The 19,379-nt window shown below is 46.1% G+C and overlaps 1 protein-coding gene across 4 annotated transcripts in view; it reads right to left on the bottom strand.

The window, feature by feature from the left end:
• The window catches only part of ZDHHC14 (zinc finger DHHC-type palmitoyltransferase 14), a 273,044-nt gene that overhangs the window by 38,552 nt on the left and 215,113 nt on the right, over window positions 1–19,379 (bottom strand). The gene's annotated exons all lie outside the window — the stretch shown is intronic.

The following is a 19,379-nucleotide window of genomic DNA, read 5'->3' as shown; positions in this document are numbered from 1 at the left end:
CCCTACCCATCCCGCACAGGCCCATGAACACATATTTCACACATTACATGTATCATATACTGTGCTCTTACAATAAAGAAAACGTTATTAAGCAAATCACGAGGAGAGGAAAACACATTCACAGCGCTGTGCGTGTGTCTCAGCGGCCCCGCACCCCAAGCCTGTGTTGTTCAAGGGTCGACTGCACCACAAAATCACATCACACCGCTTGCTTCCAAATGCACCACTCAGAGAAATGCTTAACATGAAGACACTTCGAGAATGGGATCATTCTTTTAACAAAACCTGGTTGTCTTGAAAAACCCAGAACACGCATTCTTCTCAAACAGCAGCTTAAAGAAATGGGAACTCAAATTCTCATCACGATGAGAAAAGTCAAGGTTTCCCTCTTTTTAAAAGACGCCTCTGAGATGCACAGAACAGTCCTCCCTTAAGATGCGATGTTAAGTGCTGGGCCTCTTGCTTGCCTATGTGCATGCATGTATAAGTGTGTGTGCGTGTGCACATGCACGTGTGTGTGCATGTGTATGTGTCCACATGTGCCTGTGTGTGCATGTGGGACTGAGTGACCACCTCTCTCGTCAGTGGCCATAGAGAGAGGTCACAGGGGCCTGCACTAGGACAGAGGGATAATCCCTTGCTCTCCCATCCCATAACAACTGTTTCCCGAGGAATGCCCCCACTATTTCAATAGTTGTAGGTAGGGTATTTTAAAAAGTGAGCTGTCATCTTCATGTGCAGTGTAACACACTGGATCTTTTAGTCTGCAATTCTCAGCTAAGTTACCTGTAAAACGAAGATGCTTTTATAGAGTTGCTTTGGGGTTGAATAATGCCCTGGAAAGCATTTTTAAAAAGTACACAATGTTGGGACACCTGGGTGGCTCAGTGGTTGAGGGTCTGCCATTGGCTCAGGTCGTGAACCTGGGGTCCTGGGATCGAGTCCCACTTCGGGCTCCCTGCATGAGGCTTCCTTCTCCCCCTGCCTGTGTCTCTGCCTCTCTCTCCGTGTCTCTCATGAATAAATAAATAAATAATCTTTAAAAAATAAATAAAAGTACACAGTGTTTTGTAGTTTGTCAAGAGAAGTCACATACCTTAGTACCCCATGGCTTCGAGCCATTTCTAGGAGGAAAATGATGCTGCCCTATTTTCTAGAGGAGCAGACTGAGTCCTGGAGAGGGGGGATTGCTGGCAGGGGTCCCTGCAGCTCAGGAGCAGCGGAGCTAGAGATTGAGGCCGGTCTACCCCTGCATACACTGGCCCTAGCACCCCGCGAATGCCCGAGTGCTGGCTCCTGGCACTCTTACCCTGTAACCCCGGGAAGCCTGTGTACGAACCCATGTCCTCTCACCGTGGGAATTTCAAACAAAGTCTATAATGTGATTGTGATTTGTCCCTCCCCTTGCAAGTCATGGCCAAGGGCTTCTCTTTTTTCTACTCCTCAGTCCAGAAGGACTATCCAGAGTTGCCCTATGAACCACACGCACCCTGATCGGACTGACTGCCGCCACTGCTGACGGGGCTGAAAACACTGGTTGGACAACTTAGCTTTTTACTCGAGGTGTTTCCCAAGTTTACTTTCAACCTAGTTTTCATATTTTAAATATCTATATGCTTTACAAGCATACAGAGAGGCCTGTGTGAGGTGTGACTGTGTAAGTAAGCCAGTCCAAAGCCAGGCACCTATGTCACCTGTCATAAATCACTCCTATTTTATGTCTCCTGCAAACTTGCCTCTTGAAAAGGGTGTGAGGGACACTGGGGACAGTGGTGGCAGAGGAACTGTAAGATCCATCCTAGCTGCAAGTGGCGTTAACAAGAAACAGCCAGTCTGAACAGCGAACCCAAAGAGAAATTTCAGAGCTCACTGGCCCAGTGACAACCTGACAACCTGACACTGGCCCAGTGATCCCTGTTGATGTACTCTGTCCCATATTAGCATGTGCTGCCAAGCCCACACAGCTGGAACAGTTAACTTCTGTGTCAAAATGACCTCATTTCTCCCAAGTCACTGGTCTACACAGGCTGTACATGGAGATGTCTACACAAAGAAGGACAAAAAGAGGAAAAAAAATCTAAAGCAACCATATTTTTCCAAGACTTTGAGTCTGTCATTTTGAGAACGCTTTTCTTCTTTATCCATGAGTATCGGAAAATGTGAATAGGATGTGGCGGGGGTGGGGGGGGGGGTGGGCAGAGAAGTACATGTTAGGTTGGAACTTTTTGATTCCAGCCATGAAAGCTTATCTCCAAATCCCAAATATGTTGTGGGCTGAGCTTCTTCCTCAAGTGAAAGCCACCTATCAGCATAGACGACACCAGGGCTTGGGAGGCACAGTTAACATCGTGCACACCCCCATCGAAGAACAAGGGTTTCTACAGCCCACGTAGACCACTGCTAGGGGGGCAGGCAGTTGTTTTGTTTTTAGCTTAGAAGGTTGTAGGCAAAGCTGTGACTCTGGCCTTCCTGAAGGAGGCTGAGCAAATGGGAAAGATGAGATGCATCAGACCCTTGCTCATGGGGTCTGAGAGGCTTCCTGCAAAACCGGTGATATCTGGGAATGGTGTGAAGGCCTGGCTCTCTGGCAGTCTTGAGCTGGAAGCAGTTTCTGATTGGAAACTTGTCTTACTGAAAACGTTGTAGGCTAACAAAAAACCCGCTGAAATGGGCGCTCCCCAAGGAATTCTTTTGTCAAATGTGTCTCATGTCTTTCCTTTTTGTTTGTTGAACCTGTGGTGGTAAACTGAGTCTAAAAGCCTCAGTGGGCATCTCTGGCCCCCTTGCCCTGAGTGTCGTTTCCCACCCCCATCCCCTTCCTCAACTTCCCTCTCTGCACCCAGGGCTCAGCTTGGGCCTCTTCTCCTCTCCGTGGATTCTCAATCACTGGGAAGTCTCTCTTCATCCCAACATTCAGCTGCCAACCACACACTGGTGATGCCAAAATGGCCACGTGCTGCCTTCAACAGGTCCTGTCAGCTTTACCCTCACTTTTCTCCAAAAATCATTCATTTTTTTTCCATTTTTGCCAATGCTACTCAAAGTCTTTAATAAATACCTGTCAAATGACTGACTAAACCCTTATACCACCGAAAGGATACCCATGCCAGCAAGTGTGTTGCCAACATCCCATGGTTATGAGTAGTGAGGCTGGGGCAAAGCCTGCTCCACCTGCCTCTAGGGCTCCTGGCCACAAATGCACCCCTGCCTCTACTCAGTATTTTCCATGTGCCCACGGCTGTGTCACGTGCTAGGAAGGAAAACAACAACAACAATCCTCCATGGCTTCAAGGTCGTCCTTATTTGATAGGATGCTTTATTTTCAGACTCCAAATATTGCTCAGACTCAAGGAGTGCACTCCTCACAGTTCGCAGTGAACTCCTCCTGACTTAGCAGCTAGCCAGCCTGTTCTCTCTCACCAGCACTGGGCCAGCCTACAAAAATCTCCCTTTGCGAGTCAAGGATAAAATCAGGACAAGGATCGCTCACCCTGTCCTGCGTGCCTCTTGCTCTGAACACATTCACCCTAGCTCAGAGCGGAGGAAGCTCGGGAAGAGGGGTGCCTGGGGTCGTTCTGGACGGGGAGGTTTCTGTTACTCAGGTTCCGGGAAGAAGAGTAGACAAGCGTTGGGCATGAGCTGAGCTGGGACCAGAGGAAGTGGCCAGAGCTGCACACGACGTGCTCCTGGGGACCTGAGTGAGGCAGTAATTGGCTGAGAGGGAGAACATCTGGAGGAGAGGGGGACCCAACAGCTGGCAGAGCTAGTTGCATGCATCCACAACATCTGAGACATCTTGCACAACTATCATTAGAGGTCAGTTTGTATATTTCCTGCATGGAAAAATTAAATGGGGGTGTCCTATGTACTGGGGGTGGGGTGGGGGTGCTGTGGGAGAGTCTTTAAAAAAACACTTTGGAGCTGCTGCCACATTCCTTGATTCGGAAGTTTGGTCCCTGCCAGAAGGGAGTGGTAGCTATGCGGCTACATTTCTGGAGAGTTCCTAAAAAGCACAAGGAGCTGTTCCCTGTGCTATGCTGTTGGGGATCTGTGCTCACCTTTGCTGCACAGAGGAACAGAGCCTGACGGGAGGGGAATGGCACACAGGGATGTGGCGGGGTGCTGGTAAATCTGGAAGAATCTGGAAGGTTCTCTAAAATAATGAGAGATCCGAGGAGCTAGCTGGGGCACCCTGACCACAGCCCTGTTAGCATCTCGCTGCCCTGTGATGATCTGCGGATCTGTCCTCCCGCCATCCCCAGGTGAGCTCACGTTGAGAAACCATGTCTAGCCACCCAAACAGCCTGGCAGACAGACACTCAACAAACATGCACCAAGCCAAGAAAGAGATGCCTTTAATCGCGTTTGGTAGGCTTCCAAGCGATTGCTGCTCCTGGTTGCCAGGTGCAGACACTGAAAATGCTGGTGAAAGAGAAAATTTGGGGTGAGCCAACCAGAGGAAAAGGCAGGGGTCTGTGAAATTCGAATGTACTCAGAGGAGGCTGAGTGGTGACAGCTGCTGACCAGAGCTGAAAGCGCTGACTGGACAGTTGTTGGTGTGAATCAGCTTGTGGCGAGAGGTGGCCTCTGGCCTCTCCAACTATCAGGGGGAGGCAGAGTGGTTTTATTTATTTATTTATTTATTTATTTATTTATTTTTAAATTAATTTTTATTGGTGTTCAATTTACCAACATACGGAAAAACACCCAGTGCTCATCCCGTCAAGTGTCTGCCTCAGTGGTTTTATTTAAAGTTCCATAAGACACCACTGGGGGACCCAGATGCTGTGGGTGGGATGCAAGCCAACTTCAAAAAGTCACCTGCCCTGAGATTGTTAAGTGGGGAAAGAAGGTCGCATTAAATTGGCCAGTGGGAACATACTTCAGAAAAAGGAATTATGATCTTATTTTATTAACCCCAAACTCAAAATAATAACGATTACTCTATTATTAATGATGACTAAAGGTACCATTTTCCAACTGCCTATTACATTATTACGTATTAGTATTATTTCATCATTTGTCATTTATCCTTGACAAGAGTCCCAGAGTAGGTGCTATGCTCATACTTTACAGATGAGGGAATCACCAAGAGAGGTGAGGCACTGCCCACCAGGAGCTGTAGGTTCTGAGCAGAGACTATGCCTCTCCCCTGACAAAGGGAGTTTAGGGGAGAAATGTAATATGAAAAAGACACCAAACACAAGGAAAATAGGAGAAGTATTAGAATTGTGCAAGGATAGAAAAATCCACTGAAATATTAAGGGAAAACTATTTGCAAAAGTTGTATTTGAAGGCTTCCAGAGAAAGGAATACAATGTTGGAAACGTTAAGAATTTAAAATCTAAGAGTTGGGCTCTAATACAGGCCCTCATGACTGGCATCCAGAGATAGACAAAGATCATCCCCTCGGTATAGGACCAGAAAATTTTTCATTTTCCAGACAGTGGTCCTGGGCTCTGGATGGGCTGCCTCTTAGCTTGGCCAGGAGAAAGGAAATAATGATCCCAATTTCCTTTTCCAACAGTGTCTTGAGAATCAGAGATACAAACATGCAATTAAAATGTAAAACTCCTATTTTAAATGTTACTTACCTCTAAATTAGGTTAAATGTTTTTAAAAGTTTGAGACAGAAAATTATTTTTTCTTTAAACCCAGGCCTTTTTTTCCTTAACCTCTCAAATTAGAAAAATCTTCCCCTATGAAGTATCTTTTTTTTTAATTTTTATTTTTTAGAATGATGGAATGTTAGAGTGGTACATATTGTTACCTGGCTTTTATGGTTCCCATGCAATTCTTAGACACTAAATAATTCACGCTGTTCTAAACTTTTGGTAAGACTCAAGTTAAAATAGCTTTGCTGCTGTGTTCCATGATTGGTTGGGTTTCTGAAAGCAGCCTGGCATGCTCCCTCTACCTCCTCCTCCTTCTCTCACTTTTATCCACTTTTATCTCAGTGAGTCCTTGCCAGGCACTGTGTTAAGTACTTCATATGAACTGTGCCACTTATTACTCTGACAACCTGGTAAGGTTGATGCTATTATGCCCATTTTACAGATGAGAAAGTGCAGAAGGAGAAGCTGGCATTGGAATCCAGGTGTTAATCTGAACCCTTAACCACCACCTGTTACTGCCTCCTATGCTGGTCATTGTGCCAGGTGGGCCTGAGGACCCGGGGTGCCCTCCCTCCTGGAGCAGCATGCTTGGGCACCCACAACCCCTGGGCAGATCACAGGGATGGGAATAAGAAAGGAACATGGCCACCACAGGACCGGCACTTCTGTTGGTAAGCCCTGTGGGTCTCTCTCTTCTGGTTCAGGGCATCTGTCCTCTGAGGCATGCAAAAAAGGCCTAGCTCATGTCTGGGGTGCCTACTCTCCATCAGAAAGTACTCCAGTCTTTAAAATGATGACCTCATTCTCAACAAAGTGAAAATCAGAAGTGGGAACACCTTAAGACACATATAGATTTGACAAACCTATTGAGACTGTGAGGCTTGGGGGTTATTTGGGGCCAAGGGATGTATCAGGGAAAGTTTCCTACCCCCTCCCAATACTTCTTAGCTCCTTATCTGAAAATAAGTTCTATCCATTAATATCATACTAATTCTATCATACTAATTCTGTGGCCATAAAGTATTAATATATCACTTCTATGTGGGGACTTAATTTTTTCACATGTAAAAAGTTGAATTCAATAGCCCCAAGGCCCCCTTGAGCTGTTAAATAAAACGCAAAATGACTCTGTGTTTTATTAGTACCCGTACAGATGTTTGCAGTCTTGAGCCCTTGCCATGTCCAATGAATTAAGATCCTACAGCTTTTAGCTCCCTTTGCTAAAAAACTAAAATTTTCCATGTAAAACAAACTAGTAAGTGTAGAGTTGTTGTAATCGTTCCATGCTGCTTAACAAAACCTTGGGCAGTGATGTAGAATCAAAGCGTCTCCCGCCACTGTCTCCTCTTCACCCCCCGCCCCTGCTCTGGCTTCACCATTACCTGGCATGGCCCTGAGTCTCTTTGGGCATCAAGGGAGGAGGCTTAACAATGGACAACTAAGGTCCCTTCAGCTCCTCAAACCGTACACATTTCTATTTCCTCAAATTGTCTCAGTTTGTTTAACTTCTGTTTGTAAGGTTGGTTTCTGATGCTGGGGGAGTTTTCTGCTTCTAGGATAAGGGAAGACATGCAGGGAAGAAGCAAGCCTTTGGAAGTAGCTGTGCCATGAGGCAGATCTGCTGGCTAGAAAACAAAGATGACAACAAAATTTGTAAGAGGGGAGAAAAAAAGATCTTTCCAGAGAAGCAAAGAGAAATCGTTGCCAAAAAAATGGAGAAAACAGGAAAAGACTTTGTAATACGAATACTTTTTGAAAGGAGATGTAAGAATGTTAATAAAAATACGATGACTTTATAAAAAGTGAATTGGCCTATTATGAGATAGAAGGAAAGAAATCCTACAGTTTTCTAAATTTGGGATCCAGCAGGGGGCATCCTAAGAAGCATCAGTTCCAACGAGGCAGGAGAATGGCATTGCCTTCTCAGCCCTGGCTGTCCCAGCATCTCTGCCCTTGGAAGACTCAGGATGAGAGCCCCACTGTTGAGCTTTTTGAGTTTCCTGGAATTTAGTTGCTGGATTAGAGCTCTGGCTCATCATGATAAAATCAGTAATGTAAGTTCAAATTTGTATGTCCTCAAGAAAACAGTCTTGAGGCATGGGTGGTCCTTGTTGTGTCGTGAAACTCTGAAATCAGCTGCATGATGAGCCAGTACCTGGGTGCTCAGGGAATCTTCCTTCCTGGCAGTCACTCCCTGAGCCCACCCAGGCCCCTCTCAGCCTTACCGCACACCCCCCGCCCCCGCCCCGACTATCTATGAGTCTGCAGGGCCAGAAACTGTGGGAATTCCTCTTCAATCTGCACAGAATTAAAAAAAAAAATATATCTTCCGATCCTGGAAGACAAGATCATGCTAACAACCAACACCCCTCAGAAACTTCTCCATTCCTCTCTAGAAATTCCAAGCCTTGAAATCAATATCAATACCACCTTATATTGGAATGGCTTAGACATCTGTAGGGCTTTCTGGTTTTTAGTACTTGTTTGCATTCGCTTACCCCACACTGGTCCTGGGAGTTAGATGGCACAGGTCCCCAGGTATAGTGAGGAAAGTAAAGCTCGGAGCCAGATGGAATTGCCAGGGCCACAGCTGCTCCGTGCTGGGTCTGGGTCAAGAACTACTTTTGATGGCCAGTTGCTGTTTTCCCCCACGTTCTCCACACTCTTGAGTCACAGGTCCTTTCACATCTCGATACTGTGTTTTTTGAAGGCTTTGTCAATTTATCCCCAAAATGAAGGTTTCAGAAGTGAGTTATCCTGTGGGTATGTTATATGTGTAAAGCTAAAGATTCTAAGGCTTTTCAAAATCTTTTAGTTTGACTACACACATACACAGTTGGAAGCCTGTGTTCCTGGTGGGCATGCTCTTCTGGAGTAAGCAAGCTTCTGTGACTTGATGTCATCTCAGGCACAGAGCTGTGTCAATGAGCAGGATGCAGTGACTCAATGGGACTGATGATGGTTCCTTTGAAAAGCAAACTGATGTGTTCAGAGCAGTAATCTTAAAATAACTATCCAGAATGAAACCTCTTTGCAAAACTTCTGAGACTTTTCATTTTTCTTAAGTTGAACTTAAGAACTTCATTAAGAGTAGTGGGTTTTTAATTTTAATTTTTTTGTATATATTTTTTTACTGGAGTTTGATTTGCCAACATATAGCATAACACCCAGTGCTCATCCCATCAAGTGCCCGTCACCTAGTCACCCCATCAAGAGTAGTGTTAAAACATAAGACCAGCACAAGGAAAGGATAGCAAATATGTGCTGTGCTTTATATATTTTAGGGTGCTTTTCCCTATAACATCTCACCTGGAAATACACCTGTATTTACACTGTGTCTTGTGGCTACCACAAATGTCTGAATGTTACAAGATGATGTGAACAAGTGTGAGACAGGAGAGCCAGAGGGGCCTGTGCTCCCCCTGAATCCTTCTTCAGTTTATGCAGCTGATATTCATTTTTATAGTATTCACACTTTGTCCCCAGTTTCCCATTTCTAAAAGGCAGGCCTTGGCTAGAAGACCCTGAGGCACCCTCCCTGCCCAGCACTCTCAGAGCCAGGGGTTCTTGGCTCAGTCCAGTTATCTTGAGACAAGTCCTGGCTGCCCTACTTTGCGATATAGAATAGAAGCAAAATCAGACTCAGATGGGCAGAAGGGATATATGAAGCTCAGAAGTCCTCTGTAGGGCTTTCCAAAATTCTCATAGCAGGCCGTCACTCTTCACGGATGTTCAGCCCCCTCAAATATCTGCATCTCCAGCTGCTTGTGTGATTGGCATTCCAGGGCATGTGCCTGGGATTCCACAGTTCCTTTGTCACTTTGGTGCAAGGTTTGATGATCTGGGGCAAAGATCCAGGTTTGGGAGGGTAAAGTTGGGAGTTGGTAGCCCCAGTCATTCCTGTTGAATACAAGGCACTAGCTGAGGGTGTTTTTGGATGTCATTCATCCCAGGCTCCTCTACTTTTCTCACAGATAAATTCACCTTGACTGAGCTCTTGCTATCTTTCCAACCGCCCGCTAGGCATTTCTACCTACCTGTCTCGGAGATACCTCACCTTTAGTGGGTCCAAAGCTATAGTCATTATGCTTCCCTGTTTGTTCTTCTCCTCGCTGCTGGCCTCATCGTAGCAAATGGCACCCTCAAGGCAAGGCAACTAGTTGCACAACGTAGAGAATGCACTCATTTCTGCCCTTTATATTCATTCTTCATATTCAGCTGGTCAACAGGATTGCTAACTGTCTTCCTGCTATCTTTTCTATGCTTCTGCTTCCAGTCTCTGAAGGCCATTGCAGTGCATATGTGACCATTAGATAAGCTCTTTTGTGAACCACTGTAAAATCTTCCTGGGGCACCCCATCAGTGAGTGCTCCACATGGTTGCTAGGAGGGCCACCTGAAGCAAATAAGATCACATGAGCCCTTTGCTTGTACCCCCGTGTGGCTCTTGCTGCTGGTGCCTCCTTCTCCTCATTGGGTGCAGCCTTGATGTGAATCAGAACTGATGCATTTCCAGATTGAACTTCTTGGGGGCTGGGACATCCCTCCACCCAATCATTCATCTTTTCTTCCCTTTTAACTAGAGCGGAGAGACATTTATCGGTTTTATATATTGAGTTTCCCCATTTTATTCCATTTTCTAAAATGGTCCACTGCTTACAACCCTCTCCCCTCACCCTAGATTTGCAATCAGCTAGTAAGTGTTTGCTGTAATTGTTTCAAGTGGTCCCAAGTTAAATTCTCAGTATGCGTGGTATCCCGCTGTTGTAAATTGATACCTTGGTGCTGCCCTGTTGAAAGGACACTGGATTCTCGGGATAGAGGACCTGTGACCCTAATCCTAAAGGCCTACTTAGCAATGTTACCTAGGCAGGTTTGTGGGCTCCAGCAGTTAGATACGCTGTAAAGGTTCTTTCCAATTCAAATATTAAAATCGCATGGCTAAATAAAAATGTCAAGAATTGAAGTCGATTGTGTCTACTCTACACAAAATTAGGAAGTGTTGGCAGGCTTTGGTAGTAGTATAAATAATTTATAAGAACTGGCCCTCTTCTAGACCCAGGTTAGGCCCCGAATGAACTGGTGGCTCTAAAGCACTCAAGAGATTTTGTTGTTGTTGTTGGTACTAAAGCCTTTACTGTAACAAACCAAATATATTTACAATTTATACACATGTTTAACCTTCAACAAAAATACAAAAAAAAATATTTCACAAGATGCAAAACCAGGAAACAAGTTCATTGGAGACACCACTGCTCTACCAAGCACAGAACGTGAGGGGAACTGCAAGGAACAGAGACTACACTGCACTCAGAGACTACAAAGTGCTACATAAATACTCCCCCCTTCCCACCAGAATCAGATCAGCACAGATTTCTCAGATGCTAAATATAGGGGGTTGTCTTCTTGTTGGTTGCTGTTGTTCATGAAAAGCATGCCAGCACTTCACTGAGTCACTCTGTCTAGCCAGTGGATCATTAATTACTTTTTTAAACTAAGGCACTCAAAAGATCAAGCCAAAGGTTTTATCTAATGGTCAGGATTGCCTACATAATTTGTGGGGCCCACCGCAAAATGGAAATTATAGGGCAACTTATAGAGAAATTCATAAGAGGGGTGGCTGGGTGGCTCAGTTGGTTAAGCATCTGACTCTTGATTTTAGCTCAGGTTATGATCTTAAGGCTGTTCGATCAAGCCCCGTGTAGAGCCCTGGGTGGCCTCTGTGCTGGGCATGGGGCCTACTTAAGATTCTCTCTCTCTGCCCTTCCCTGCTTCCTCCTTGTTGGCACACTCTTTTTTTTTCTCTCTCTCTCTCTCTCTCTCAAAAAAAAAAAAAATCATAAGAATTTCAAGGCAGCAACAGCAGAGCATTAAATCGACCTTGGGTCCTGCCACCCATGAAGCCAGACCTGCTAACTGCCATAGGTTTATGGGCTAGGAAAGTGATTTTCTAATTGAAGTAGATTAATGGCTAGATTTTCCACTAGATTGTTTGAAAGGATTTACAAAGGGCATCTAAGAGCAAAGTACAGCAGGGATGTGGTGATTAACTGTTAAACTTGCAGTAGGCTAACATCCCATTCCCCATGTAGAGCCTCGGGGCAAATAGAGAATCCTTCGTGGCTGACACCTGCTGGAGCTACCAGGCTCAAATCCAGCAGCCAGGCGGGGGGGGGGGGGGGGGGGGGGGGCGGGCTCTTGCTGAGGGGCCAGGGCCTGGTGGAAGGTATGACAGAGAAGAGTATGATAGAAATGAGGTTAATGAGGGAAAATGGTTGAAGCAAAGGCTAAAACTCCACCCTCTTGTCTACTGTTCCCCACCAGTATCAGAAACTCAGGTTTTTGACCTCTAGGGCAGTGGTTCTTAGCACTTTTTATTCCCAAACGCTTTGACAATCTGATGAAAACTGTGGGCTCCTACCCCCTACCCCATACACTCATACACGGTAGTTTCCATACAATTTCCTGAAGCCTGGTCTTAGACCAGGTCTTAAGAACAGCTGACCTATAGTTTGCTGAAAATGAAGTATTTCAAACAGCACATTTACAAGTTGAGGTTTTCTAAGAAGGCAGGCAGGCAGGCAGGCAGGTGTACCTACTAGATTGGTCTGCTACCTGTGTTGTACTCAGGTTCTGAAGGACATGCCCTAAAACCCCAAGCCGGCTGGAGGCTGACCTCTGCTCACCCTGCATGACTCCACCGCTGCTGCCTCTGTCCCCGCCGCCGCGCACCCACACAGAACGCTGCTGGCTTTACTTACAGGAAGGGCCTATGTTTTATTCAGGGTTTTCCAAAGTAAGGGCTGTGATTAAGTAGTGGGTCACGAAATAAAATTTAGTTGGCCGTGACCAGCCTTTGAATTAAAAAAAAAGAAGAAGAAAAATAGCATAGAAAATATGGAGGCATCTCATGTCATCAAGTTACTGCTTCATGAAACGTTAGCTGAGCATTTGTATACATTGAGTACCAGGATATATGCATTTCTTACTGTGAGTGGCAGGGAAGAAAAACGTTTGAAAGCAACTACTGCTTTATTCAGATTTGCAGCTGACATATGACAGGCCCGAAATACTAGCCCAGTGAATCAATCTATGTATATATCGTACCTGCAATAGGTCCAAATATATTCTCAATCATGCCACTTCCATCCTCCTGGGACTGTTGCAGGGTTCTTAGTTTCTGATCAAACTTATATTTTATAATTTGCTACCGTTTCTCTTAGAGTCTGAAGATTTTCATTTGTACTTCTTGAACTTTGAGGGTTTGAGGGTGGGGCTGTGAGTTTTATTTAGTGTAGATTGCGGGAAGGAACCGGTTTTGTTCCAGTTGAGAGCACCAGCCTAGTCAGAGAACCAAAAAAGCAAGATCCCTTTTTTTTTTTTTTTTAAGAGAGAAAGGTAAAATGGAGACATGAGGTAGATACAACCAGAAGAATATTTAATTGCTTTTTTCTCTTTCCCTGCCTCCTTTCCTTTGCTCCCTCCATCAGCAAATATTAACTGAGCACCTGCAGGCCAGGCGAGGTGCCAGGTGCTGGGAACACAGGACGAGGGAAACAGGCACAGCCTGCCCTCTTGGGGCTCACACTCCAAATAAGCCCCCAGTGTATTGTGACAGCTGGGGAGCATGCAGGCAGAGTTCACAAAGCTGTAGGAGGAAGGGGTTTCCCTGAGAAACCACCCCAGGTCCTTCCCTGAAACATGGGCAGGAGTTCACAGAGGGCACTGTGGCTTGTTCCAGGAATGGAGAAGAGGACAGGGGCCAAGCAGGGGAGGTTGGGCAGGGTGCACATCTTGCAGAGCAGGTTAACGATTTGGGCATCCTTCCTATTAACCACCAGCACGAAAGCACTTTTCAAGAAGGGCAGTGGGATCACATTCTGTTTGGAGCCATAGAGGGTGGATCGGATGGGGAGAAGAGATGGATGGCGGAGGCCGCCAGGAGACCCTGCCCCGTCAAGGTGCAAAGGGAATGCAGCTTGCAGCTGGCCATGGCACAGCAAAGGTGGGGAGGCAGGTGGACCTGGGACCCAAAATGTACAGAGCTGCATGACACATTAACTTTGGACAGAGGAGGGAGGAGTCCAAAGTGACTCTTAGGTGTTTGCCACTCAGAGAGTGACCAACAAACCTCCTGGCTCTCAGCCAGGTGGGGTCACCCCCAACCTGCTGACGTGGAAAGTCTCTGAGCTCCCCAAGTGGAGGTGTCAGAAAATCAGGGGCCTCTGTCAGCATGGAGCTCGGAGCAGAGGCCTGAGCTGGAGCCATAAACCTGAGGGACAGACAGGCTTCAGGAAGGCAAAGGAAGCGGACTCAGAGCCGAGCACACGCTCCCTGGAGACAAAGCCAGGAACCACGTGCGCATCAGGGTGACAGCAAATCAAGAAGATACACATTGGGGGGCAGGAGGCCAGTGAGACCATCAGAAACAGACTTTCATGAAGTAATTGCTATGGCTTTCCTGGGTGTCAAAAAAAAAAGTATTTTTAAAGCAAAGTTGCAGTTTGACAATTATAGGCAGAAATGAGGCAAGCATTTCTTGGCCAGATAAAAATAAAACCCATGGCCGGGGACCACTGTCCTCTGGCTTAGGTCCAGTCTGCTTTTGCCGCAGAAGGAGGCCTTCGTGCAGCGTGCACAGAACACGGTGCCGGCATGTCACAGTGCCCACCCAGGATAGACGGAGACAGGGTCCCAAGGCCACAGGAATTCTGTCCTTGAGACCCTCCTGTTGGCGGGGGATGTGCTTGCCAAACACATCTTGTCAGACACGCAGGCTTTCTTTTTTGAAAACCATTTTTAAATAAGGAAATGTGCAGAATAAAAAAGACACATTTAAAAATTATTTTAAATTCATTATTTTAAACGATCAGAGTCCTCTAACAAAGCATTTTTCTAAAGGGCCCATATAAACTATTCCCACTCTCGTGAGAGTATCTGACCCAATCATCCAGAAAGCCACACAGGGCGTGCCCTGGAGGGTTCTGCTTCCTATCGTGGTTATATTTCCATCCCACGGTTATAAACTGGCAGTCTGATGATGAACTGGCTACCCAAGTAGCTTGGCCGTTGGTAGAGAAAGGGCTGGTTTTGCATGGCGGGAGAACTCTGGCCCCTGGGGCAGGGAGTCACAGTCATTTGCTGAAAATGAACACAGTGGTTTTCTGGCTTGCACATTCGGTGTGGGAGCTTGGCTAACAAGGTCTGGCACAAAGGGATGGCTCTGTCCCCAAACACATGGGCAGAACCGGGACCTCATTCCTGCAAAGTCCAGGGTCTGAGCCCAAGGCCGCCCTTTTCAGGTTGTGGGCCAATGTCACCTGCCTTTTCTTATGTGGGCTGTGAGCCCTCCTGCCACCACAGCCTCATCCACAGTGACTGATGAGAACATGAAATGTGTGACCTCACTCGGACTTGGTGGGCTGGGCAGGTTATTTGATTGTTCCCACTCTTAGGTCCAGATTGTCTCAGAGGGACCTAATTCAGCTGTCTGGGGACAACGGGCTGTAAGGGGGCCAAGGCCTCTACTCGGGTGGCAATGATGCACCAAAGGACCTCGTTGGGAATCAGAAGCTCCCCCAGAAGAACTATTAGGACTCCTCACCCTATAAAGTCAAAGGCAAATGTTCAAAAAAGGTATGTTAGGATGTTAGTTTTTGGTTTTCTCTCCAAGAAACTGCTGATGACTTTTAGGCAGAAAGTTGAGGACAGACCGTCCAGACCGTGGTCCAGCCAGGATCCACCCCTGGGGGCCCCTTGCTTGTCCCCTGACACCCTGAGGCGAGGCTCCCACTCCACCCCTGCTCACATAAGAGTCTGCCCACAGGGATCCCTGGGTGGCTCAGTGCTTTAGCACCTGCCTTTGACCCAGGGTGTGATCCTGGGGTCCTGGGATTGAGTCCCACATCAGGCTCCCTGCATGAAGCCTGTTTTTCCCTCTCCCTCTGCCTGCATCTGTGTGTGTGTCTCTCTCTCATGAATAAATAAATAAAATCTTAAAAAAAAAAAAAAAGTCTGCCCACGGTCTGGCCTTTGCCTACAGACCGTTCCTTGAAGGACTGGCTTCTCCCTCCTTCTCTATCCTGTGACTCCAACACCAGCAAAAGACTACAGGTGGCAGGGCTGAAACTGGACTCTTCATTAGTGGCAGCTAATGATGACAACCCACCCCACCCACCACGAAGCTCAGAGCTCTTTTTGGCATCACTGTGCAAAGTGTAAAGAGCTGGGCAAAGGAGGGGCGAGAGCATGCTGGCAATGGGGGGACATTCTGGGTGAAGGGAGCAGAGTTACGGTGTGTGTGGGGGTCCCTGCCCTCCAGCTGGCATCCTGAACAGCTCCTGGAGCTGCGTGGCCCTGTCCCACATGACCCCATACTTCCACTGGTCATCTCTGCTTCTCTGTTGCATGGATGCTTGCATGTGTTCCTCGGTAGCCACCTGAAGGTCCTTATAGGCAGGACCCTGTTAACCACATTCACCACTGCCTCCCCAGTGCTGCCTCACACAGGCCCTGATGGACCATCGACAGTCAGTAGACAGTCCTACCTACAGCCACGTGTACAGCCCTAGAGGATCACGAGCCTAGGAGCTCACCGCTTCCCTGAGCACAGCATTTTAGTCATCCCAGGCGCACAGATGCTGGCGACTTCCAATCCTACAGCAAAGCTTCAGCGTGATCAAAGATGGAAAAAATGTAGGGTTTTTTTTTCCAGCTAATTGGACTGAAAAACAAACCTATAAATCAGTTACTAATAAGCAATGGTTTCTCAGGCACAAACCGCTTGGTAGAAAGCTGGTTACTTATATGATAAACGGCATACCAGTCTATTCTGAGGTTGTTGTTGAATTTAACTCATAAAAGTCAGGAATATGCTCCTGATACCACCTAGTTTTGCCTACTTTCTGTGGAAAGGTATGTGGTACAAACCATTATGCAACCCATGCGGGGCTGGGAAAGGATCTCTGCTTCAAATTTGTGACAATGCCATATTATCCTTTGTGGGAAGGTTTTAAGAACCAAGGGTTCTTTTCCCCCCAGTATTTCTCAGCAGTATAAAGGGACCAGGACAAGCACAGTGGGAAGGAAGGGATTCTCAACAACTTTTAAATAACTTTTAAGATAGATTCTGTTTACCTAAGAACCCAGAGAGGTGGTGAAGACCAGTTTCACACAGCTCATCCTGTCACTGAACTCTCTGGTCCCTTCTTTGTAAGAAAGGGTTACACAAATGCTCCCAGAAAACACCCACGGGTTGGGAGTGGCTAAACCCCAGGCTCAGCAGGCTGCCCTGGGCGAGTAGTCCACCTGCCTGCCCACTTACTCTCAGGAAGTTGTGTGTCTGTGTGCCGCACACCTGCATTTGGATCGAGAGAGAAAGAGGAAGAAAAAGAGGAAGGAAGAGAAATGAGCCCAGTATCATTTGTTTTCTTTCTTCTTTCTTTCTTTCTTTCTTTCTTTCTTTCTTTCTTTCTTTCTTTCTTTCTTTCTTTCTTTTTCTTATTTTTTTAAAGAGCTTTTAAAAATGGCATTCTTGAAAGAAATGTTATTGTGTATTACTAAAAAAAAAAAATCAACACAAACTCTCTGGAAGGTTGTGGGGTGAAGAAAAGATGTTACCTGTCATCTTCAGAAGTCTGTTCTCTAACAAGTGAGGAATCCAAACAAGATTTAACCAGGGGTTCTCGTGTGTGTGGTGAATCCTGTCAGTGGCCTCATGAAGCTTAGGGACCACCTCCCTTCCCTGTGTGTTTTTAAATTCATAAACTACATGAGAGGACAAAAGAAAATAATAAGGATTATTTTCAAAATAATTTAAAAGCTGTGACATAATGAAATGTATGCTTATTTATTAATATGCCAAATAATAGAAGCTATAGTTTCTCAGCTGCCGTAATTGTGAAGTAGTGACAAGTATAAATGTTAGTCTGAATATCTGCAAGAACTGTGAAGGCATCAGAAAATGTCTGTGGTTTCTAGTGGTGACTAACACTACTAATGTGGTTTGTGGCTCATATTCATAATTGAAGGAAATATTAAATTTCATTTAGAGACTAGTGAGAATAAAGATGTAATTGTTTTTCCTATCCAAGCTCACGGACCCCTGAATTCCATCCAGGGTGCCCAGATCAGGAATCCCTACTCTAAGCAAACTCTAGAAGCCAGGTGCTTGGTCCCCGGCAGGCCCTGTCCTTGGAGGGAGCAGTAAGCTGCATTTGTAGCAGAGCCACAACCCTGGGCTGCCTGTCCTCATGGCAGCTGAGCTCCGGCTGTGAGCCCGTAGGGGACTTGTTCTGTCCAGGCCATCGGGATAGATCACTGAACTCTTTCTCACATATGGGGCTCACAGCTTCCACTCAAGTTGCTGGTACCTTTTGATTCAAGTACACAGCTCACCTCATTAAACTCTCCCCCTTGGATCTTAATGGACTCATGGGAGCCCTGGGAAGGAGAAGGCGCGATCCAAGTACAAAATCAGGTGCTATGTCAATTCAGGAGGCTAATATAATTATCATGAGAGATTTTTAAAGATTTAAAATACTTACACATGTACCTTGTCTTGTTAACCTCTCAGTAATCCTGAGACAATAACTAGCATGCTGAGTTTACTTATGAGTTGCACGGGTCCAGCTAGGTCATGCTAGACACTCACCTTCCTTACTCATCCTGGAGCCTTCAGAAGCTTTCGGAGGCTGGTGAGCATGTGTAACTCATCTTCCTACTCTCCCTGCATGCCGCAGCCCTGCCCGGTGCCCAGGCATAGAGCCGCGCTCCTTGGACGGATGACGTGTTTCTACCAGGCTGGGGTAGAGGTTACTGCCTTTCTTCATGTGTTAAAACCTTACTGTCCATCTGCTGCTTACCTTCAGGCTCAGCTGAGTTTCTCTCTGCTCTGCATCTGTGCGTTACGAGCTTTCCCACTTTCCCACAGGGCTTGGGAGGATGCCTTCTAGTTCAGGCTACTAGAGTCTTACAAACTTTGACTGTTGGCAAGTTCCTGCCCTCTCTGAACCAGATTTCTTTAGCAGATGGGGGTGATACTTTCCACCTCGGTTGATGCATTGGCTGGTTGTGAGCAACAGACGAAGTAACAGATAACATATAGAACCACCTCCTAAAGTAAAAAGCCCCACATAGATATATGATGGATGGCTTTTATGATCATATAAGCCAAAGAGCTATTTTAGTATACATTGTTTCTGTGCATTCATTTTCCTTCCTTAATAAAAATATAATAATGTCATCTTCACAAGCACATTAATTTTTTACATTACTGATTTTTATTTATTTTATTCTATTTTGTTCAGTTCTTTAAAATTTAAATTCAATTTGCCAACATATAGTATAACACCCAGTGCTCATCAAGTGCCCTCCTCAGGGCCTGTCACTCAGCTACCCCATCCCCCACTTCCCTCCTCCTGTTTGCTTCCCAGAGTTAGGAGTCTCTCATGGTCTGTCTCCCTCTCTATGTTTTCCCACTCCGTTCCCCTCCTTTCCCTTATAATCCCTTTCACTATTTCTTATATTCCACATATGAGTGAAACCATATGATGATTGTCCTTCTCCGATATTTTATTTTTTAAAAAAGCTTATTTATTTGAGAGAGAGAGAGAGAGAGAGAGAGAGAGCAAGAGCATATGGACAAGCACTGGATGGGGCAGAGGGAGAGGGAGATGAGCAGATTCCCCGCTGAGCAGGGAGCCAGATGTGGGGCTCCATCCCATGACTCTGAGATCATGGCCTGAGCCCAAGTCAGAGGCCCAAC

This window comes from Vulpes lagopus, chromosome 2 (genome assembly GCF_018345385.1).
Source record: "Vulpes lagopus strain Blue_001 chromosome 2, ASM1834538v1, whole genome shotgun sequence".
NCBI classification, from domain to species: Eukaryota; Metazoa; Chordata; class Mammalia; order Carnivora; family Canidae; genus Vulpes; species Vulpes lagopus.
Note: the sequence above shows the minus strand (reverse complement) of the source record. Positions and strands in the feature narration are given on the sequence as shown.